This window comes from Giraffa tippelskirchi, chromosome 7 (genome assembly GCF_054371585.1).
Source record: "Giraffa tippelskirchi isolate mGirTip1 chromosome 7, T2T-mGirTip1v1.2.pri, whole genome shotgun sequence".
NCBI classification, from domain to species: domain Eukaryota; kingdom Metazoa; phylum Chordata; class Mammalia; order Artiodactyla; family Giraffidae; genus Giraffa; species Giraffa tippelskirchi.
In genome coordinates, this window is record NC_137281.1 from 69,241,077 (window position 1) to 69,262,841 (window position 21,765).

At 40.6% G+C, this 21,765-nt stretch overlaps 1 protein-coding gene, 1 long non-coding RNA gene and 1 pseudogene across 2 annotated transcripts in view; 1 reads left to right on the forward strand and 2 right to left on the reverse strand.

Moving 5' to 3' along the window:
• LOC145513800 (uncharacterized) overlaps nt 1-21,765 on the forward strand; it is a 331,143-nt gene that overhangs the window by 256,139 nt on the left and 53,239 nt on the right. The window lies entirely within an intron of this gene.
• LOC145512130 (uncharacterized) lies at nt 3,914-15,392 on the reverse strand. Its single transcript, XR_014058318.1, has 5 exons — nt 15,303-15,392; nt 8,560-8,823; nt 6,722-6,789; nt 6,409-6,590; nt 3,914-4,117 (listed from the first exon to the last, which is right to left on the reverse strand). It is a non-coding gene; the product is annotated as an uncharacterized LOC145512130 (long non-coding RNA).
• LOC145512413 (protein NipSnap homolog 2 pseudogene) lies at nt 11,690-12,561 on the reverse strand (annotated as a pseudogene).

Here is a 21,765-nt window from a genome sequence, read left to right on the forward strand (position 1 = left end):
GTGGCCTGTGTTTTGCTTCTTAAAGATTAATGCAATCAGCCTCTTCCAAGAATGTCCTCAAATCCCCTGAAGGTTCTTAGGTGGTGCAGTTTGCATTTAGCTATTTACATTAGCAAAGCCTGTTGCACAAACAGGCACTGGCAGCCTGTCAGTCAGGGCTCTGCTGCCTTCACTTCAGAGAAGGACTCAGAAGTGTGAGTTAAATGAGCCCAGCAGGCACTTAACCTCTGGGTCTGGAAAAATCCTGACTCACAGAGTGATTTGGGAGGTGGGATGGCAGACCCATTTGGTTAAGAAGCTTGAAGTTCCTCAAAACACAACTTAGTAAAAATAGTGATGATTAAAGATAAGATGGAGCTGTTATTCTGTGCCAGCAACTGTCTAGTAATCCTCAGAGCACTTTGCTGTGCGTTTTATTCCTGTTTTAACACGTGGAAACTGAGGCACAGAGAAAATATCTTGACCGATATTTCAGAGTCCCAGAACTCTGAGTGATGGCGTGGGGGGAAATGCAAGCACTCTGTCCCTAGAGCCTGTGCTTTTAGCCATTATTCCACATGACTCAGAAAATGTACCTGCTACCAGTGTGTCCTTTGGTCCAGACAGTTTCTGGAACAATTCAGTAATACCTATGAAAATAAACACTAATTAACTAATTCAGCAATTCCACTTACATCTACTTTAGGGAAATGCACTCACTCATTCACCATGAGGCTTTGGTTATACCACTGTTTGTGTAAGCAGAGGTGCTAAATATGCACCGGTGAAGTATGGATGGATAAACTATAGCTCTTACACTGAGGACTGGCACATGGATATTACAGAATGAAGCGCAGTATGGAGACATCTTTAAGACCTATTGTTGAGCGATAAAACAAGTTGCAGAATGAAGCAAATGGTATGATACCACTTATGTTAAAAAACAAACACAATATTGCCTATTTTCTCTGCATCTATATAGGTGTGAAAGTATCTGGAGAGATACCAGCAGAATAATAACAATGGTTATTTCTGGGAAGGGGCAGAAGGGAAGGTAAAAGAGATTTTAATCAGAGGGGCCTGGCCTTATGTGTAAAGTGTTCTCTTTTTTCATGTTTTCTTATTCATTTTCATTTTCACATCCTTATGTTTTACTTATGCAATTAAAAATAAATAGAAATTGACAGGTGGATAAACATATAAATAAATAGATTAATTTAAAGTATTTTTAATGTAGTACTTCAGTTCTTTTCCAGTAGTCATGTATGGTTGTGAGAGTTGGACTATAAAGAAAGCTGAGCACTGAAGAATTGATGCTTTTGAACTGTGGTGTTGGAGAAGACTCTTGAGAGTCCCTTGGACTGCAAGGAGATCCAACCAGTCCATCCTAAAGGAGATCAGTCCTGAATATTCATTGGAAGGACTGATGAAGCTGAAACTCCAATACTTTGGCCACCTGATGCGAAGAACTGACTCATCTGAAAAGCCCCTGATGCTGGGAAAGATTGAAGGTGGAAGGAGAAGGGGACAACAGAGGATGAGATAGTTGGATGGCATCATCAACTCGATGGACATGGGTTTGAGTATGCTCCGGGAGTTGGTGATGATAGGGAGGCCTGGCATGCTGCAGTCCATGGGGTCACGAAGAGTCAGACACGACTGAGCAACTGAACTGAACTGAATTTCAGCTCTGGAAAAAGCCCCAGTAGGAATTTAGAGTCACAAGATGGTGGGGCTGGAAGGGATCCTAAAGATTTTTCAGTCTCACCAATGAAGACGGTGGAGCTCTGGAAGATTATGTAGCTTGACTGTGGTGCCCCAGAGAGTCCTTATCATCGTGAACATGGCATACATTGGGCAGGCTTACACCCCTCACTGAGCCCAACCACTGGTGCTCCATGGGCAAGGGACTCTGCAAGGTGCTGCCCCACAGAGCCACCCAGTGCATGGTCCCAGGCTCAGTAACCTTGGTGTATGTGCTCTAAAAGTCCTGAGCATAAGCGCTGTTGAGCCCCCAAATGAAGCAGCCTTTGGCCAGAGTGTTCACAGACTTTGTGACAATTTTCCCACATGCATATTCATCATGAAGGAGAGTGTTTCTATATTTGAAACTACATTTTTTGTTTGTTTGTTTTGGGTGATTGTGTGGCTTGGATTTTTGTTTTTAATTCTTCTCTGAGAATAAAGAGAAGGAAAAATCCTACATTGCTTTCAGCTTGTGCAGCCTCCCCAGAGGTGTGAGATATAAACAGTCTGTTTCCTGTATGGCTTTCCCAAGGGCACTGAACATGTGATGATATCTAATTGGCTGTTCCATGTCTTCAGTGCCTCGGTACAACAGCAGATATGATCATGAAATAAGAAAGAGCATCTGTGGCTGAATCACAGAAAAGGGCAACAGCTTGGGAGAAAAGAGCAACTTCCACAGGCAGTTCAGGCCTCAGAGAGATGATCTGAGAGGAGACGTTTGTGAGATTATTTTCCCCTTTTAAACAAAGCAGTATTTAAGAAGTCTGAGTTGGGAGGGACCACACTTTGTTACTTGTTCATACATTCTTCTCCCCCTAAGATGCAACCCAGGCATGGGTATGTTGGCCTGCTGTTAAAGAATAACCCTTGGTTGTTGGTTTCAAAGGAAGGGGTAGTAATAATAGTAACTATGGAATATTTGTTTCTAAGTGCTTGTTTCTTTCTTTTTCTTTTTTAACAAAATTTATTTTTTAAGGCAGATTTAGATTTACAAAAGTTTCAGTGGAAAGTACAGAGATTTCCCACATTCCCCTATTAGTAACATTTTTCATTCATGCGATACAGTTGCTACAGTTGATGAGTCAAATCGATATATTATTAACTGAAGTCCATAGTGTGTATTAGGGCCCACTCTTTGTGTTGTATATTCTGTGGGTTTTGACAACTGTATAATGACGTGTAGCCACTGTTACAGGTTCAGAAGAATAGTTTCACTGCTCTAAAAATCCCCTGTGCTCCACCAGCCTGCTCCCCACCACCAAACTCCTGCAACCACTGACCTATTTACTATGGCTAGTAGTTTTACCTTTTCCAGAATATACCATTAGAATCATACAGTAGACCTTTATTTTTAAGATTAGGGGTTTTTTAAGGTAAATTCACCCTTTTTAGGCACACAGTTCTATGAGTTTTAACAAATGTGTACAGGAGTATAAGCACCACCACACTCAAGATATAGACCGCTTCCATCACCCCAAGCAGCTCCTTCATGGCCTTCGCTATTAATTTTTTGGCATGCACTTTCAGTCCTTTGAAGAAGGTGCTCTTGTCATGGCCATTTAATAATAAGGGATCTAGGCACAGAGAGGTTTCCTGATTTGCTCAGGAGCATACAGTTACTAAAGAGGTGGGGCTAGTATTTGAATCTTGGTGATTTGATTTCACAGTCCATGTTTTTTACTGCCTGATTATAATCTCTTAATGTCCTACCTGTATGCTCCAAAAACAATGAAATTTTATTGTATCATACAACATAGTATTCAAAAGAATCTCCTAGTTCAGTTCAGTTGCTCAGTCATGTCCGACTCTTTGTGACCCCATGGACTGCAGCACGCCAGGCTTCCCTGTTCATCATCAACTCCTGGAGCTTACTCAAACTCATGTCCATCGAGTCAGTGATGCCATCCAACCATCTCATCCTCTGTCATCCCCTTCTCCTCCTGCCTTTAATCTTTCCCAGCATCAGGGTCTTTTCCAATGAGTCAGTTCTTCGCATCAGGTGGCCAAAGTATTGGAGTTTCAGCTTCAGCATCAGTCCTTCCAATGAATCTCCTAATTTACTAATAAACGTCCACCTCCTCCCCCGACAAAAAACAGAAACGGCTTTCTCAAAGTCCCAAGGTGAGTGGCCAGATGGAAGCAGAACCCAGGACTCCTGACTTTAAATAAACCCTCAAGAGCATGCTTTGCTTGTAATAGGCACTTTATAAGTATCTCTTCATTGGAAATGAAATATAGTCACATTCCCAGGGAAGATGATGACAAGTCAGGATGACTGTAAGTCTGAGAAGCACTAAGGCGCTGCACATCTCCACGCTTTGAGGCCATGTCAGTGTGCTCATCCACACCCCCGTCAGGATGTTGTGAAGAAAGCCTGACACAGAAGAATCTGCAGGGAAGGAGCATAACATTAGGATAAAATGCCTTTGGGGCTTTGGGTTAGCGACAAGAGATACAGAAGAGTAGATCACACATATGAAAGTCGAAAATTTACACTACACAACCTCACTTTTCCCCCTCCCTCACCTTCCACCACCTTTTGGAGAAAAGTTTGACTGTTGACAGCCCATCCCTGAAGGTGGTCTAGAACTCGTCTCCTGACTGAAGCTCATTAGCAGATTTTTTGGCCTCTCCATAGAAGGGATACTTAGAAAATGGTTTATGTTTTGCAGGATGTTAAGTCTTTATTATGAATATTCAGTGTGGGGAGGAAGGCTGATGGTTCTAGTCTCCAACAATATTTATGTAAGCAGCTAACAATGGCTTGTTGTATTATTACCTGTTAGTATGGCTATGATTTTTGTTTCCCTTGATTTAAACTTTCCTAAGCCAGAGCTGAAGTAATCAATCATTTATCTTATTAAATGATAAATACTGGAGTTAAAGTTACTTTTTTAAGCAACTGTATTTGTCAGTTGGGAGGGTATACCAAGCTGGAAATAGGAAGGAGTATAATTAACAAGTTTTCCTGCTCTCAACTAGCTCATGGACTATATGAGAAAATACCAACAAATAACTAGACAGCAACCAGGTTTTCTCATGTTAGGACAATAGCAAGTTTGGAGAAGAACATTCTGTTGACACTAGAGTATGTACAGGGGCTTCATGGAGCTTGATACATCATAAGGGAGGAATAGGATTTAAGTAAGTGGCTGAAACAATACCTGGTACCTAGAATGCTCTCAATAATTATTTGTTGAATAAAAGAAGAAGGAAAATATGTATCTTACAGGTGGAACAGTACGGGCAGAGGCGCAGAGATAGAACTGATTGAGGCCAGCCTGACCTGACCAGGGCAGAAAAACGTAGAACTGAATTGGGCTGGGTAGAGTAACACTAGACAGTAGTTGCCCAGCAGGCAGATGACATTTTACTGACACCTTCCACATGCTGCCAACTATAGTAAGGATGACTCATCTCACTCGAGTCTCACAACAGTCTCCAGAAATGAATTCTACTATCTCTATTCATACATGTGGCTATTTAAGCTTTGAGCAGTAAAGGAATCTTCTTAAGATAACACACTCAAGGATCAATAGGTTAGTGGTTCATACCTGTTCTGTCAGACTCTAAGGCCCTGGTTCTCTCCACCGTGTCACACTCTTTCTCAGAAGATGAGTTTGCAAGTAATGTGATAAAGCCTAATCACTTTTGTTCTTAAGGAGAAAAGAGATACAGGAAAGTGATTTAGGAAGCTGTTCACTGGGTTACTTACTAAAGACAAGAGTATTAAAGGGTGAGAGTGGATATTGGGGGGCCCAGATAAAAAGGCTGAAATGGATAGTGGCAGCAGTGATGGGAATGGCAAATATTAAAGCTATTTGAGACAAACCAAAGCAATGAAGCTTAGGTATAGGTTAGACATGAGGGGTGAATGATGAGGGGACCAGTTCAAGTTAATCAGAAGATTTGAGGGCTGAGAGAGGAGAAGAAAATGATACTGCCTTGGAACAAAAAGACGGTTCCGGGAAATAGAATCTTATGGGTGAGGGGAAGAAGATGACAAGCTCAATTTGGGACATGTTGATTTGGAAGTGATAACCAAAGACATATATGGAAATATGCTACAGGCATCTAAAAATATGAGTCTATATAAAGATCAGGCTCAAATATAAAATGGGAAACCTTCTGCATTGAATACAGACTCTGTCAACAGAGGAGTGCAGAACAGAGCTGACATCATACCCATGATGATGCAGAAAGACAAAGAGAACCCAGGAGAGCTCCTACACAGTGAGTAGCTGGAGAAGTGGGAGACCAGAGCCGATAGATAGCTAGACAGATAGATGGGTAGAGAACTTGTTGTAATGACAAGATGGTGGACAGTGTTTGGGAAAAATGGCTGAGATTCTAAAACTGAAAAATCAAAATGGCCATGTTAAATGGTTCAGGCTTGGTATGTTAATTGCACAATCATCAGAGTCCCAGGATTCTTCTACTTTGTTGCTCTGCCTCCTTCACACTGGGTGCAGTGGATTGAATGTGTGTATCCCTCAAAATTATATGTCAAAATCCCAACTGCCAATGTGAGGTTATTAGGAGGTGGGGACTTTGAGAGGTGAACTAGGAAATTATGGATTAATGCTCTTATAGAAGGACTCCAGAGAGCTCTCCTGTCCTTCTACCATGTGAGGATACCACAAGAAGGTGGCAGTCTGCAACCTGGAAGAGGACTCTTACCAGAACCTGACCGTGATGGCATCCTTATTTCAGATTCCAGCCTCCAGGACTGTGAGAAACACACTTCTGTTGTTTATAAGCTTCCTAGTTGATGCTCCATTGTTACAGCAGTCTAAATTGGGCTTTGTTCTCATGGGTTAAGTCAGTTCCTCCAGTTCTTGCCATCACATCTGTATTCAAGTCTGCAGAAAGATGGAAAAGAGGAATGGGAAAGGCCAACCTTGGAAGTTGCACATCTCAGTTTTCCATGACTGTTCTTGGTTACAGGGAATCTGGGAAATGTAAATCTTTGTCTGGGCAGCCACGTGCTCACCTGAATCTCAGCTTCATACTTTGTAATGAGGGAAGCATGGATATTGGGGAACCATTAGCCATCTCCATCTTGAATGGAAAGGATAATAATAATTCAGAAAAGGCCCTTGAATTTGACCAGCAGTTGGCTATTTAAAAGGCCTATTTAACTTTTCTTCCTGCCTCCAGTCTTACTGTCTTCCAAACCATTGTCCATGCAGCAATTAAAATTAGTTTTCCAAAGTGTCTTACTCCTCTGCTTAAACACTACATTGACTTCTCAGCACTTTTAGGATAAAGCCTAACCTCTAAGTATAGCTAGGCTGTTGTGATTAGAATCTTACCTACCTTTGAAGACTCACTGCTCTCTGTTCTCCTCCCTCACAGAGCCCATTACACCCTACGTTGTTTTCTCAAGGGCTTCCCTGGTGGCTGAGATGGTAAAGAGTTAGCCTTCAGTTCAGGAGACCCAGGTTCAATCCCTGGGTCAAGAAGATCCGCTGGAGAAGGAAATGGCAACCCACTCCAGTATTCTTGCCTGAAGAACTGCATTGACATGGAGCTTAGTGGGCTACAGCCCATGGGGTCCCAAAGAGTTGGGCACGACTGAAGGACTAACTTTCACTTGTTCCCTCACTCTGTCTCTCACACTGACTGGCATCTCCTCTCCCTCCCTCTCCTGTTACCTTTTCTTAGTATACTTTCCCCACTTTTGCTTGGATTCTTCTGATCTTCTTTATAGCCTAGATACTGCCCCCACCAAGACACTTTCTTAGGTCTTCCAGAACAGAGTTCTGAGCCACATATTGTATTTGTTCTTCTGTCACTCAGTCATGTCTGACTCTTTGTGACCCCATGGACTGTAGCACGCCAGGTTTCCCTGTCCTTCACCATCTCCCAGAGCTTGCTCAAACTCATGTCCATCGAGTCCGTGATGCCATCCAACCATCTCATCCTGTTGTCCCCTGTTCCTCTTGCCGTCAATCTTTACCAACATCAGGGTCTTTTCCAGTGAGTCAGTTCTTTGCATCAGGTGGCCAAATTATTGGAGCTTCAGCTTCAACATCAGTCCTTCCAATGAATATTCAGGACTGACTTCCTTTAGGATGGATTGGTTGGATCTCCTTGCAGTCCATGGGACTCTAAAGAGTCTTCTCCAACACCACAGTTCAAAAGTATCAATTCTTCGATGCTCAGCCTTCTTTACGATCCAACTCTCACATCGATACATGACTGCTGGAAAAACCATAGCTTTGACTAGATGGACCTTTGTTGGCAAAGTAATGTCTCTGCTTGTTAATATGCCATCTAGGTTTGTCATAGCTTTTCTTCCAAGGAGCAAGTGTCTTTTCATGTCATGGCTGCAGTCACCATCTGCAGTGATTTTGGAGCCCCCCAAAATAAAGTCTCTCATGATTTTCACTGTTTCCCCATCTATTTGCCATGAAGTGATGGGACCACATGCCATGATCTTAGTTTTCTAAATGTTGAGTTTTAAGCCAACTTTTTCACTCTCCTCTTTCACTTTCATCAAGAGGCTCTTTGGTTCCTCTTCACTTTCTGCCGTAAGGGTGGTGTCATCTGCATGTCTGAGGTTATTGATATTTCTTCCAACAATCTTGATTCCAGCTTGTGCTTCCTCCAGTCCAGCATTTTGCATGAAGCACTCTGCATATAAGTTAAATAAGCAGGGTGACAATATACAGCCTTGAGTACTCCTTTCCTGATTTGGAACCTGCCCGTTGTTCCATGACTGGTTCTAACTGTTGTTTCCTGACCTGCACACAGGTTTCTCTGGAGTATATATGTGCCATATATACTTGTCCTGAAAGTACCCAGAGTGTCATGTGTATCACTTACCCAAATCCGCCTTGTAATGCTTGGCTTCCCTGTGTTATCCACTAAACTCTCAGCTCCTTGAAGAAAAAGAAGCCCCTTATGCAAATCTGACTGCCTGGAGGTTAGCACAGTGACTAGAACAGAGTAAGAGACTGAAAAGTATTGGTTGCATGAAAGAAAGGAATAATTCTAAAGAGAGATAAAATTAAAAGCTATTATTTGTGAAAGCAGGTGAAAACACTTTAGATTTCATGCCCATTTCCTGTTGTTTCTTCGGCTCAGGCTCTGCAACATAATGAGGAACTTATTAATATGCTGACAAATGGCAAAGAAAATGAATTACTTTTACAATAAACATTAGAATGTGGCATTTATCTTACAACCTGAAACATTGCTGAATGTCATGATTCCATGTCTTAGAGCTAGTCAGATTGTTTCTGGCAATGCCCCATTTCAAGGGAGGGAAAATTACCTATTGTAAAGGAAGCATCCACAACCCACTATTTAGCTGAGCTGTAAGAGCTTATTTGCTTATTACCATGACAACCACCAGCCCAACACTGCACATTAGTGTACTTGTCTAGACAGTACCAAATTCATCAGCACTTCCTCTTTTGTACAGCCTGATTTTAAACAAGCAGGTGTGGATCCAGGGTGCTACAGGGAAAGAAAAAACATTTTCTTTCCATGTGGGCAAATGAGAGTGTTGAAGGTATCCTATGAGTGTCTAAATGGCTAGCATTGAAGTATGCACTAATTTGAAAGCTCTAGTTAGTCTGTGTTTTTCTTTTCTAATAAAACCTTACTAGAAATAAAGAACTAGAAATACATCCATATGGTCTGCCAACTGTGTCTAAAAATACTTTATATGAAAGAAGGAGCTTACTAACTTTCAAATTTATGACAAACTAAAAATCAAAAATGTCTTTTAATTACACTTTTTTTCTTGTCAACAGTATTTCAACTCAAAGACACCCAAAGACATCTATTGACTTAGAGTATTTGTAGTGTTCTTCAAGGGAGGAATCTGAGCAAGACTCAGCCCTTTGGATCCAGTCTCTTGAGCCTTGCTGAATCTCTGGGCTGGGCATTCCTTGGTCAGAGCCCTTCCTGAGACTTGGTCTTAAATCTCTGGCAGTACTGGAAAATCAAATAGCAAGTGTCCTCTGGGAATATTTTGGAATGGAGGACCTAGAAAGAACACATGTATACTTACCCTGGATGCAACCAGTAGTTTTAACTAAGTTCATGGGTGTGAATAGAAACTTTGAATTCTATTTGTGTATAGTTAACTATGTGACTGGTAACACTGTATACAATTTATTCTAATTTGATAGTAAATAACTGAGGTTAGGCAGGGACATTTGGCCCAGGCCTTATATTCACAAAGGGCAGCAAACTTAGAAATTTGACCTTGTCTCCAAACAAGCACATACAAAGAGTCAGAGATGTGCTGACAGAATTGGAACCAAACTACACACATCATACACCTAAACTCAGGTCTCTTGCTGCACAATACTGTTTTGCAGAGAACTGTGAGATTGTATAGTTTATAAATTCCATCATTATTGCATGGAGAGCACAATTATATCACATTAATTTGTGTGTGTAAAAAGCATTGGTTTTTTTTAAAAATAAGTAAACAACATGGTAAAGCAAACATGTTTCACATGTCTTCCTTTTTGAAAATATATGCTGTTGTTGTTTGTTGTTCAGTTGCGCAGTCATGCCCAACTCTTTGTGACCCCATGGACTGCAGCATGCCAGGCTTTCATGTCCTTCACTGTCTCCCAGAGTTTGCTCAAACTCACGTCCATTGAGTCAATGATGCCATCCAACCATCTCACCTGCTGTTGCCCCCTTCTCCTCATACCTTCAATGTTCCCTAGCATCAGGGTCTTCTCCAATGAGTCAGTTCTTCGCATCAGGTGGCCAAAGTATTGGAGCTTCAGCTTCAGCATCCATCCTTCCAATGAATATTCAGAGTTGATTTTCTTTAGGTTGACTGGTTTGCTCTTCTTGCTGTCCAAGGGACTCTCAAGAGTATTCTCCAGCATCACAATTTGAAAGCATCAATTCTTTGGTGTTCAGCCTTCTTTATGGTCCAACTCTCACATCTGTACATGACTACTGGAAAAATCATAGCTTTGACTATACGGACCTTTGTCAGCAAAATCATGTCTCTGCTTTTTTTTTTTTTTTTTTTAACATTTGATATGAGATTTATTCACACTTTAACATAAATTATTTGATCTGGGGGTCAGATATAATTTTTCATTTCAACAGGACTTCACATGATTACAGTCACAAAATTGGCACTATTAAAAAATGAAACCAGAGCTAGACAAAGTATGCAGCTTTATGCCAATTTAAATCTCAACAGGCACACTCCCCTCCCCCTATTCATGATCTTGGAAGAATCTGCTGTGAGCTTACTAAAATGCAAGTCACAGATGACCGTTTACAAAATAAAACCTCTTTTCCTAGTGCTACTCATTTTGTTGTAGAAAAATATTACAAATAAAAATTAGGGCTGTTCAAGGTGTTCATTTCAAAGTCACATATGATACACAGGTTCAAGCCATCTTTTCCTCACATATAAAGACATCACAATACACAAAGTGGAGAGTGAATTACTGATCAACCACTTCCTCCTCCATAATGACACAGTTTACTATGCTGACATTAAAAATGAAAGTGAAGCAAAACATTTCCACGTATTGAGTACACTTACAATTTGTTTCTAGTCTGAAACTCAGAAAAAAATGCTACAGAAACATGATGAAATTTATATTTCTTCCTGATACAAGAAATTTGTCTAAAAAATTTGTAATTATAAAACAGATTTGCTCTTTATAAAGAAATGGCTAAAATTTTTTCCCCATGCTTAGATTCTTACTTGGAGATGACTCCAGTTTTCAGTTGGGCTCTCTTTTCCTGGGGGGTGGGGAAAGGTGGATTGTTGTTAATATTATTCAGCACATTGGATAAACCTAGGGATGCTTCAGAGGACTACAGCACACTGTTACAATCAGCCAAACTGTAATAGTTTCCTGTCTTGTGATTATGTAAATTTTAAAGAAAAGAGGTCTCTTACAAGCTATATACAGCAGATTACACTTCAGTGTTTCTCTCTCATGTGCGACACAGTTCAAACTGATTGATGACAAGCACTTGTCACGTAAACTTCTGTAGGCATATCTCCATGTGGGATCATAATTCTGGATTCCATTTCCTGAATAAGCGGGACTGTATAATATACTAGTTCTTCCCAGCCATGTTTATGCCATGCTGCATTCCATATATCTTCCCTGGTCTGAAGATCCTTGTAAGCCCAAAGATGGTGCACCATATAGAGCTGCCCAGTTTGGGAGAAGAACCCTCCTTCATCACCGCCCTGTCTGAAGCGAATGGCACAAGCCCAGTGAACTGCCCCGTTGAAACAAAGTTCCTGGTCGGAGCTGGCAGGATCTGAGTTCATATATGTTCCGTCCAGACCGTGGGATGGGCTCATTCCAGAAACTGAACTCCACCAGCAGCTGATTCCCGAGAGAAGCCTGTTGCTTCTTGCCTTACGGAATTCCAAAAATTCCTGATTTTCTTTGAATTTATTCATCACCTCCGTGAGGGCTTCATACCTCCTAAGGTGAACAGCTTGATTCTGCTCGCCATACCACGTGTTCCAAGTCCCCACCAAAGTACAAGGGTAATGTTTATCTTCATGAATCTTTGGCAACACCTCTTGACAAATTTTGTTGTATGCTTCTAGGCATTCCGGTGTAACACTGTGAAACTGTAATTTGTACAGACTGCTGGTTTCCTTTTTGGCTAAGAGGTTAGAGTGAGCATCTTTCCTTGGGTCAGCTTTCTGGACAAACAAGGATTTTAACCAGCTGTCCTCTCGAGGTCTGTTACTGGAAGATGTCACTTTCCGGAGCTGGGGCAGGAGGCCGCAGGGGCTGGCCCACCCAGGAAGCCGCTGGCAGAGGCCGCCCCGTGGGTGCGCAGCTCTCCAGCCGCCATCTTGCTCGGTGCCCCGCTTCCACCGCCCGGGCGAGGTCTCCGCTTTTTAATATGCTGTCTAGGTTGGTCACAGCTTTTCTTCCAAGGAGCAAGCGTCTTTTAATTTCATGGCTGCAGTGACCATCTTCAGTAACTTTGGAGCCCAAGAAAATAAAGGTCTCTCACTGTTGCCACTTTTTCCCTATCTATTTGCATGAAGTGATGGGACCAGATGCCATGATCTTAGTTTTTTGAATGTTGAGTTTTAAGTCAGCTTTCTCACTCTCCTGTTGCACCTTCATCAAGAGGCTTTAGTTCCTCTTTGCTTTCTGCCATTAGGGCGATGTCATCTGCATATGTGAGGTTATTCATGTTACTCCCAGCAATCTTGAAAATATATAGTCTCATGAAAATGAAGAGGCCACTGTTCTCTTATGACAGAAGCCTCTGGGGTCAGGCATCACTTTTATTAGTGTTTGGGCCCCTAAGTCTTTTTGCTTGACTTTATGACTTTTGGTGGATGCTTAATAAAACATTAGTTTAATAACATGTATGAATGAATGAACCATGAATGTGAATAAACATGTTTTGGTTTCTAAGCAAGTTCTCTTAAATTATATACAAATAACTATTAAATATGCCATAGTTAGCTAATAAAAGAAATGTCATATGCAGGGAGCAAACCCAGAAGAGTTTGATAACATCTCATTGAACACTATAGCCAGAGAATCACCTAGAAGAACACTAAAATATCACCGATTGAGAAAAAACAACAGGAGAAGTAAACTTGAATTAATGGAAAGTGAACTGAAGAATATTGTATTTAAAAAATGAAGTTTTATTCATCTCAAGTTAATGTAATTCAAAATAGACTGTGGTCTAATAGAGGTCAAGCTCTCTGCTTAATAATAACAGCAAGAAGCCCTTTGTGCAGTTTCCTCCAGCTGCTTTAACAAATTTCCACAAATTTAGTGACTTAAAACAACACAAATTTGGAAAAGATCTTGATGCTGTGAAATTTCAGTTTCAGTTCAGTCGCTCAGTCATGTCCGACTCTTTGCGACCGCATGAATCGCAGCACACCAGGCCTCCCTGTCCAACACCAACTCCGGGAGTTTACACAAACCCATGTCCATCGAGTCAGTGATGCCATCCAACCATCTCATCTTCTGTCATCCCCTTCTCCTCCTGCCCCCAATCCTTCCCAGCATTAGGGTCTTTTCCGATGAGTCAACTCTTTGCATGAGGTGGCCAAAGTTTTGGAGTTTCAGCTTCAACATCGGTCCTTCCAATGAATATTCAGGACTGATTTCCTTTAGGATGGACTGGTTTGATCACCTTGCAGTCCAAGGGACTCTCAAGAGTCTTCTCCAACACCACAGTTCAAAAGCATCAATTCTTCGGCGCTCAGCTTTCTTCACAGTCCAACTCTCACATCCATACATGACCACTGGAAAAGCCATAGCCTTGACTAGACGGACCTTTGTTGGCAAAGTAATGTCTCTGCTTTTAAATATGCTATCTAGGTTGGTCATAACCTTCCTTCCAAGGAGTAAGCGTCTTATAATTTCATGGCTGCAATCACCATCAGCAGTGATTTTGGAGCCCAAAAAAATAAAGTCTGACACTGTTTCCACTGCTGTGAAAGATTGAAGGCAAAAGGAGAAGAGGGAAGCAGAGGATGAGATGGTTAGATAGTATCGCTGACTCAGTGAACATGAGTTTGAGCAAACTCCAGGAGATAGTGACGGACAGGGAAGCCTGGCATGCTGCAGTCCATTGGGGTCACAAAGAATCAGACAAGGTTTAATGACTGAACAACAGCATGTTCTTAATAGTTTGTGTTATCTTGGGAATATCATTTTAACCTTATCTCAGCTTCAGTTGGGATCGCATTTAGCTATAGGTAATAGAAAAGTTACCTTCATTAGTCTCTTAAATAAGGGTTTATAGTCTCACATAATAAAATCCAAAAATAGGCTTTTGAACCAGTATTGTTTTTCTTTTCATTCCTGGTCACATAATGGCTGTGGCAGTTCCAGTTCTCACAATCACACACAAAGCAGGAAGGGAGAGTGGAGGAGAGATTCAGCTGTAGTTTAGTTTCTTTAAGCAAAAACCAACACACATACAACCAGAAAAGATGTCCCAGAAGCCCTAGCAGATTTCTACTTTATGAGACATGAGTCTGAACTGTAGCACATACTCCTACAGCAGGACTAGGAAAAATGAATACCTAGACTGAAGCAGGGCAATTTTTCTCTTGAACACATTGAGGATTTTGTTAGCAATGAGGGTGGGATGATGGAATGAGTGCATGTCAGGAAGGCACCCAATTGTGTCTACCACGTTCCCACTTTGCAAAACGAAGTTAGTGACACCTAACCTACAAAATCTGTGGAGTACTATGAGGTGTGTGTGTGTGTGTGTTTTGTGTTAGTCACTCAGTCGTGTCCAACTCTTCACGACCCCATGGACTGTATCCCACCAGGCTCCTCTGTCCATGGGATTCTCCAGACAAGAATACTGGAGTGGGTTGCCATTCCCTTTTCCAGGGGATCTTCCCAACTCAGGGATCAAACTTGGGTCTCCATGAGGTTCTGATAGGATCATATATGTGAAAGAGCTTTGCAGAATGTCTTGCAAACTATTGAGTAGTTTCTTTAATGCAGAAATTAAAAAGTATTCTATCCTACACTCAACTAAGTACATAGTAGGTACACAAGTATTTATTTATATTTTATGTTGAAAAATAAACTTACCTTCTACTTCTGACAGAAGACTTTTATAAAATAATGCTATAGACTGGGCTGATATGGTTTTTTTCTTCTTTTGGAATGTATAGATTATCACCATAGCAATAACAGTAACCATAACAGCAAAGGCTATCAACACTTCATTACAATTTAATGACAGAAAGGAAGGAAAAATATGTTGTCATTTTAGTTGTACGTGAGAGTTTTGGTAAGAACATAGTGTAACTTGGCCAGTAACATCTGTGCTCTTAAGAAAACAACATGAAAAGCCAAAATGTTGGTTTTCTAGCTGATTGTAAAAAGTCATCATTCTGATTGTAAAAAGGGGTGTCATGTGGAGATAGGGGCCAAGTGGGAAAAACTCACATTTTGAATCATCCACATCACTTCCTATGACTCTGGTCATTGCTCTTCATGCTCTGGAAGGAGAATGCTTTCTGGCCCCTTGGCTAGTGAAAGCAAACTGCATCACACCCTAAGGTTCCCTCTCATTTAATTTTTAAAGACCAATTTATCTTGCTGTGAAGCTCTATTAAATATTAGATAAAACTTTATTAACTATTATCTCTTATGCTAAAGCTAATGAAGGGGACAACAGAGAACGAGTTGGTTGGATGGCATCACCGACTCGATGGAAATGAGTGTGAGCAAGCTCCAGGAGTTGGTGATGGACAGGGAAGCCTGGCGTGCTGCAGTCCATGGGGTCACAAAGAGTCGGACACGACTGAGCCACTGAACTGAACTGACTGAAAGATAATGTAGTTTATGTCATTAGGGATGAAGGCTGGATTTATGTTCTTCATTTTACTAAGCATTATGACTTCATGTAGATTTAGTCAATAGAATATAATCCATCATCATCATGACATCTAATCCTTTATTACTTCAAAAGGCATCTCTAGACAATATTGATGTTTTCCTCCATAGATAAATTTATATTATCTCACCTGTAAAACTGACAATACCTCCTTAATTATTCAAGAAGTCCATGTTCAAAAATATCCGGTTGTCTCCAATATACCTTTTAGATCTGGTTTATAATATATAGACATAGATTATATAAAAAATAGATTATATATGTAGATATCATATATGTGTGTGTGTGTGTATGTGAAAACCATGTATCTATATATAAAATGTGTGAATTGAATGAAACAAGGAATTGGTTTATGGGATTATGCAGGCTGGCAAGTCTGAAACCTGAAGGGCAGGCTGGGAGGTTAGACACTCACAGGCGGGAGCTTCTCCCTCAAGGAAACCTGTTTCGCTTTTAAGGCCTTTCAGCTGATTAAATGAGGCCCATCCACATTATCCCATGGATAATCTCTTCTCCTTAAAGTCAAGTGATTGTAGGCATTAGTGAAGTGAAGTCACTCAGTTGTGTCCTACTCTTTGCGACCCCATGGACTGCAGCCCACCAGGCTCCTCCGTCCATGGGATTCTCCAGGCAAGAGTACTGGAGTGGGTTGCCATTTCCTTCTCCAAGGGATCTTCCCAACCCAGGGATCGAACCCAGGTCTCCCGCATTGCAGGCAGACGCTTTAACCTCTGAGCCACCAGGGAAGCCACTAGGGAATGTAGGCATTAACTACATCTATAAAATACATCCGTAGTGATGCCTAGATCAGTGTTCAGCTGAAACCTGGCTGCTATAGCCTAGCCAAGTTGACACGTAGAACTAAGTTTCACAGCGTTGTTTAGCTTTTCCTTCTAGTCCTGTGGTGTCCTATATGGTGACCACCAGCTCCTAATAAGCACTTGAAATGTAGTTAGTCTGAACTCTAGTGTGAAATCCATACCAAATTTGGAAGACATAGTACAAATAAAGAGTATAAATGATCTCATTAATAATTTTTTTGTTGTCTGGTTATCATTGTTTTTATTATTGCTTATATGAAATGATAGTATTTGAGTATATGCTGGATTAAAAGTGTACTAACTACTACAATCAATTTTATTGTTTCATTTTACTTTTTAAAGTGGATGACTAGAAAATTTTAAATTATATATGTGGCAACATATATATGTGGGGAGGGTAGTGCTACTCTGCCTCTGTATTTTCTGTAACCTAGAAATTAGACTCTAAAGATTTGGTTAGATTAAGCCTAAACTATCCCAGTAAGATTACATTGTCATGGTACTTCATATGGGAGTAGAAAGTATTATCTTTGTATATACTGTTAGTGATTTAGAGCTTGGTCACAGGATTAAGGTGATGGAAATTGAATCTTCCATGGTAAAATTAGGTTTTTCTCCTTGTGACCAGAAAGTAATCCACATGGTGTTACTTTGCTGCCATAAGAACATTCTGTTTCTAATCACCAATTTATCTAATGATTTCAATAGCCATTGATAATTCTTGCTTAAATCAATAATTTCATCAGAGATTTCAAAAACAGCTAATGTTCAATTTTGTCATTTCTTGTACATAATTATCATTAGTCCATCAAGTAGAGGTTTCCTGTTTAACTCAGATCATTTGGTTGCTATAAATACTTATTGAAAAGATTCTTGTCTCTTTCCTTTCATTCTTACCTCTCTCCTTCAATTGCCAGTTTTTAATGTAGAGAATTGATTTAATGAATGCCATAAATGATGATAAATTACTTTTTTCTTGGTTTCTCTTTTTTCAATATCATTATAAACTTTACATACAGAATACCTTTCAGTCAACTTAAATCATTATTCTCTTTGATGCTAGAGTTTTTATACTGAAACTATGGGTGGCCCTTCAGTTTGGTTCCAGTATCCTCTGACACAATCTCATTGATCCTGGAAAGCTTTCTTGCTTTTTGGGAAAGCAATATATCCCAGACCAGACTCAGCTTGTGTCTTCCTGCTCATATTTGAATCAATCATTTCTTTAAAAAAGACTTGTATTAGAAAATGTGTTTAGAAACTAAGATCTTGTGCTTAGAGTCATAACTTTATTTACTTGTAATTATATCTGAATTTTATGGTCATAAACTTGGGGTAAAAAAATAGGATTTTATTTCCCTATAAGCAACCTGAATTTCCACTGATGTTAGTAAACTCTTTCGAATCCAGTTAAATTCAGCCCCTTCTGGATTTTTCTTAGGCTTAGTTGGATTAAAATTCAATCAAATTTAGATCTCTTTTGTTTCTTGCAATCCTTACCTTTTCCCCATAGATAGTATAGTTGTGAGGGGTAGGAAATACGAGTGTTTTATGTTGTCCTAGAACCTAAAAGGAAGTGTCATATTCATGCGTAGGATGCCAGACTTTGAAAATAATAAGACAAGATCCCTTTTCAGCAGCATCCACACCTAAAATGTATGTGTTCTCTTTGCTCCTTGGTACCCAGGTCTCTGCAGACCACTCTCTGTGCTCTCTGTCCGAGCTACTAGGAATTTCTAGGTCTAATCATCCATTCACAACTGCTGCCACCTTCATCTGGATTGTAAGAAAACTTAGGATGCTCTCTTTCCCTCCCTCTGAGGCTCCCTCTGGGGTTGTCTTTCTGTTCCTTACCACATATTTCTACTTTAATGCTGGCTTCTCTTGAAGTGTTTTGTCTCCTACCCAAGACAATAAATACCACTAATTTTAGTGTAGGAGGCCAAAAGAAACATGAAGAAAGAAAGACTTGTGTTATTGTTTCCAAATATTACTTTGCTGCACATCACTTCGGAAAGATTTTCTATTCCCTGCCTTAGCGCCTACCCTTTCTCACCTCCAGAATTTTGCTCATGTGTTCTTTTTGCATAGATTGACCTTTCCCACTCCCTCCCAGGCTCTGTATATTCAGATCCACCCATTCTTTGGGCCCACACAAACCTAGAAAATAGTCCTTTCTCCTTCTATTCTAATTATACTTCATTTCTACCTTTCTTGTTGAACTTATTATTTTATTCATTATTCATTCTATGAACATATACTAAGAATTTTCTTCCTACCAAGGTTTGTGCCTTTAAAATCTGAACTGGATTGTATATTTTTTGGAAGGAGAATCAGTGTCTAGTTCATTGTTGTATTTCTGTACTCATCAAATATTTCTGAAGGAAGGAATGGCTGAATGAATAAGCATGTAAATTGCTGACCACCCAGACTGCAGGAACCTTATATTTTCTCTAGCTCCTATGGCTCAGATGCCTAAATTCTTGGTTTTCCGTACTTCTCTTTCAAACTTACTTTTGTCTGCACCAGAAACCTGTATGCAGGTCAGGAAGCAACAGTTAGAACTGGACATGGAACAACAGACAGGTTCCAAATAGGAAAAGGAGTACGTCAAGGCTGTATATTGTCACCCTGCTTATTTAACTTATATGCAGAGTACATCATGAGAAACGCTGGGCTGGAAGAAACGCAAGCTGGAATCAAGATTGCCGGGAGAAATATCAATAACCTCAGATATGCAGATGACACCACCATTATGGCAGAAAGTGAAGAAGAACTAAAGAGCCTCTTGATGAAAGTGAAAGAGGAGAGTGAAAAAGTTGGCTTAAAGCTCAACGTTCAGAAAACTAAGATCATGGCATCCAGTCCCATCACTTCATGGGAAATAGATGGGGAAACAGTGGAAACAGTGTCAGACTTTATTTTTTTTTGGCTCCAAAAAATCACTGCAGATGGTGATTGCAGCCATGAAATTAAAAGACGCTTACTCCTTGGAAGGAAGGTTATGGCCAACCTTGATAGCATATTTAAAAGCAGAGACATTACTTTGCCAACAAAAGTCCATCTAGTCAAGGCTATGGTTTTTCCAGTGGTCATGTATGAGTGTGAGAGTTGGACGGTGAAGAAAGCTGAGCGCCGCAGAATTGATGCTTTTGAACTGTGGTGTTGGAGAAGACTCTTGAGAGTCCCTTGGACTGCAAGGAGATCCAATCAATCCATCCTAAAGGAGATCAATCCTGGGTGTTCATTGGAAGGACTGATGTTGAAGCTGAAACTCCAATACTTTGGCCACCTCATGCAGAGAGTTGACTCATTGGAAAAGACCCTAATGCTGGGTAGGATTGGGGGCGGGAGGAGAAGGGGACGACAGAGGATGAGATGGTTGGATGGCATCACTGACTCGATGGACATGGGTTTGGGTAAACTCCGGGAGTTGGTGATGGACAGGGAGGCCTGGCGTGCTGCGATTCACGGGGTCGCAGAGAGTCGGACACGACTGAGCGACTGAACTGGACTGAACTGATTTTCTCTTTTTCCTTTCTAAGAGGCGAAAGAGATCCATTTTCAACCTCAGACAAACCTTTCTACTCATCTTATGTCTAGAAAACATCTCCTAATTTCCCTAGGATCTTGATTCAGCAGTGGTCTCCCTTGCTCTGTCTTTACCCTTTCTGTTTGCTCCTTCTACTCAGCATATAAACAGGCTCTAGTGTTTCAAATCTTTTAAAGCCTTCTCCCTCTCTTACCCTAAAATGCTCCTACCTACCTCTCTATCTTCATCTCCTGTTACTTGCAACCCTAAAGCTATGTTCCTGTCATACTGAAATATCTGACACTCTATCTTAGTTCACCTGTCTTTTTTACTTTTCATATGCTCTTTTGCTTGAATATCTTCTCATTCTTTGCCTCCAAGTCTCAGCTCAAGCATTCTCTCCTCTGAGGAGTCCTCTACGGCTCCCACAGAATAGACAGTCATAATTTCACCAGTTTAAACTCCCTTCTATAATTTAACCAGTTTCAGATGTGTTATAATTATATACTGATTTATCTGCCTCTCGCAAGTGATTGTGGGATCCTTGTGGGCAGTTACATGGTCTTATTAATAACACGTATATTCCCAGTGGATGGCTGTAGTAGGTCCTAAGGGCTTTAATTGATATACAGATTAATGAATGAACCAATGAGACTGACCATCTCATTGTCTATAGCTGCTCCACTGTGCCCAGGAAAAATCCTATGATAGTTCAAGCCAATGTGTGTTCCTCCTGTAGCCAGCTCTGGCAAGGGCACCCTGACCTTGGCAAGGTTGTGTCATGTATTGAGTAGGAAATCAACTAACTTTCTTGTTTGTGTAATAGGCTGGCCAAAGGAAAGATGTCTGTGTGTGGTGAGGACAGCAAATGAAAAGACCTTCTGTGCAAGGAATGTTCCTCTTTCATTTCACAGGAGTTACCTCTTTGGAATGTAAACCCTAATTCAAGGAGGGTTACAACAAATCTTGCTCACAGGGCTAGGACAAGTAGACGGTTGTGGAAATCTTTATTCCAGTGTCTGAACTTTCTGCTAAAGCAAATAGGAAAAGAAAAAGAAAAAAACCCTCATAATTATCCATCTTGGCTATAAGTCCTTTCTACCATTCATTGAAAACAAGTACTAGGGAAAAAAACCTAAAAAATAATCTAACAAAACCCATTCATTTTGCCCACCCTAATTCACATTTTAAAGATGAAGAGTCTAAGGTCCAGAGTAGTGGGAGGAAACCTGTCCAGGGTCTTGCAACCAGTAACTGGCAAAACTGGTATTTGATCTCAGGTTTCCTGATATCCCACCC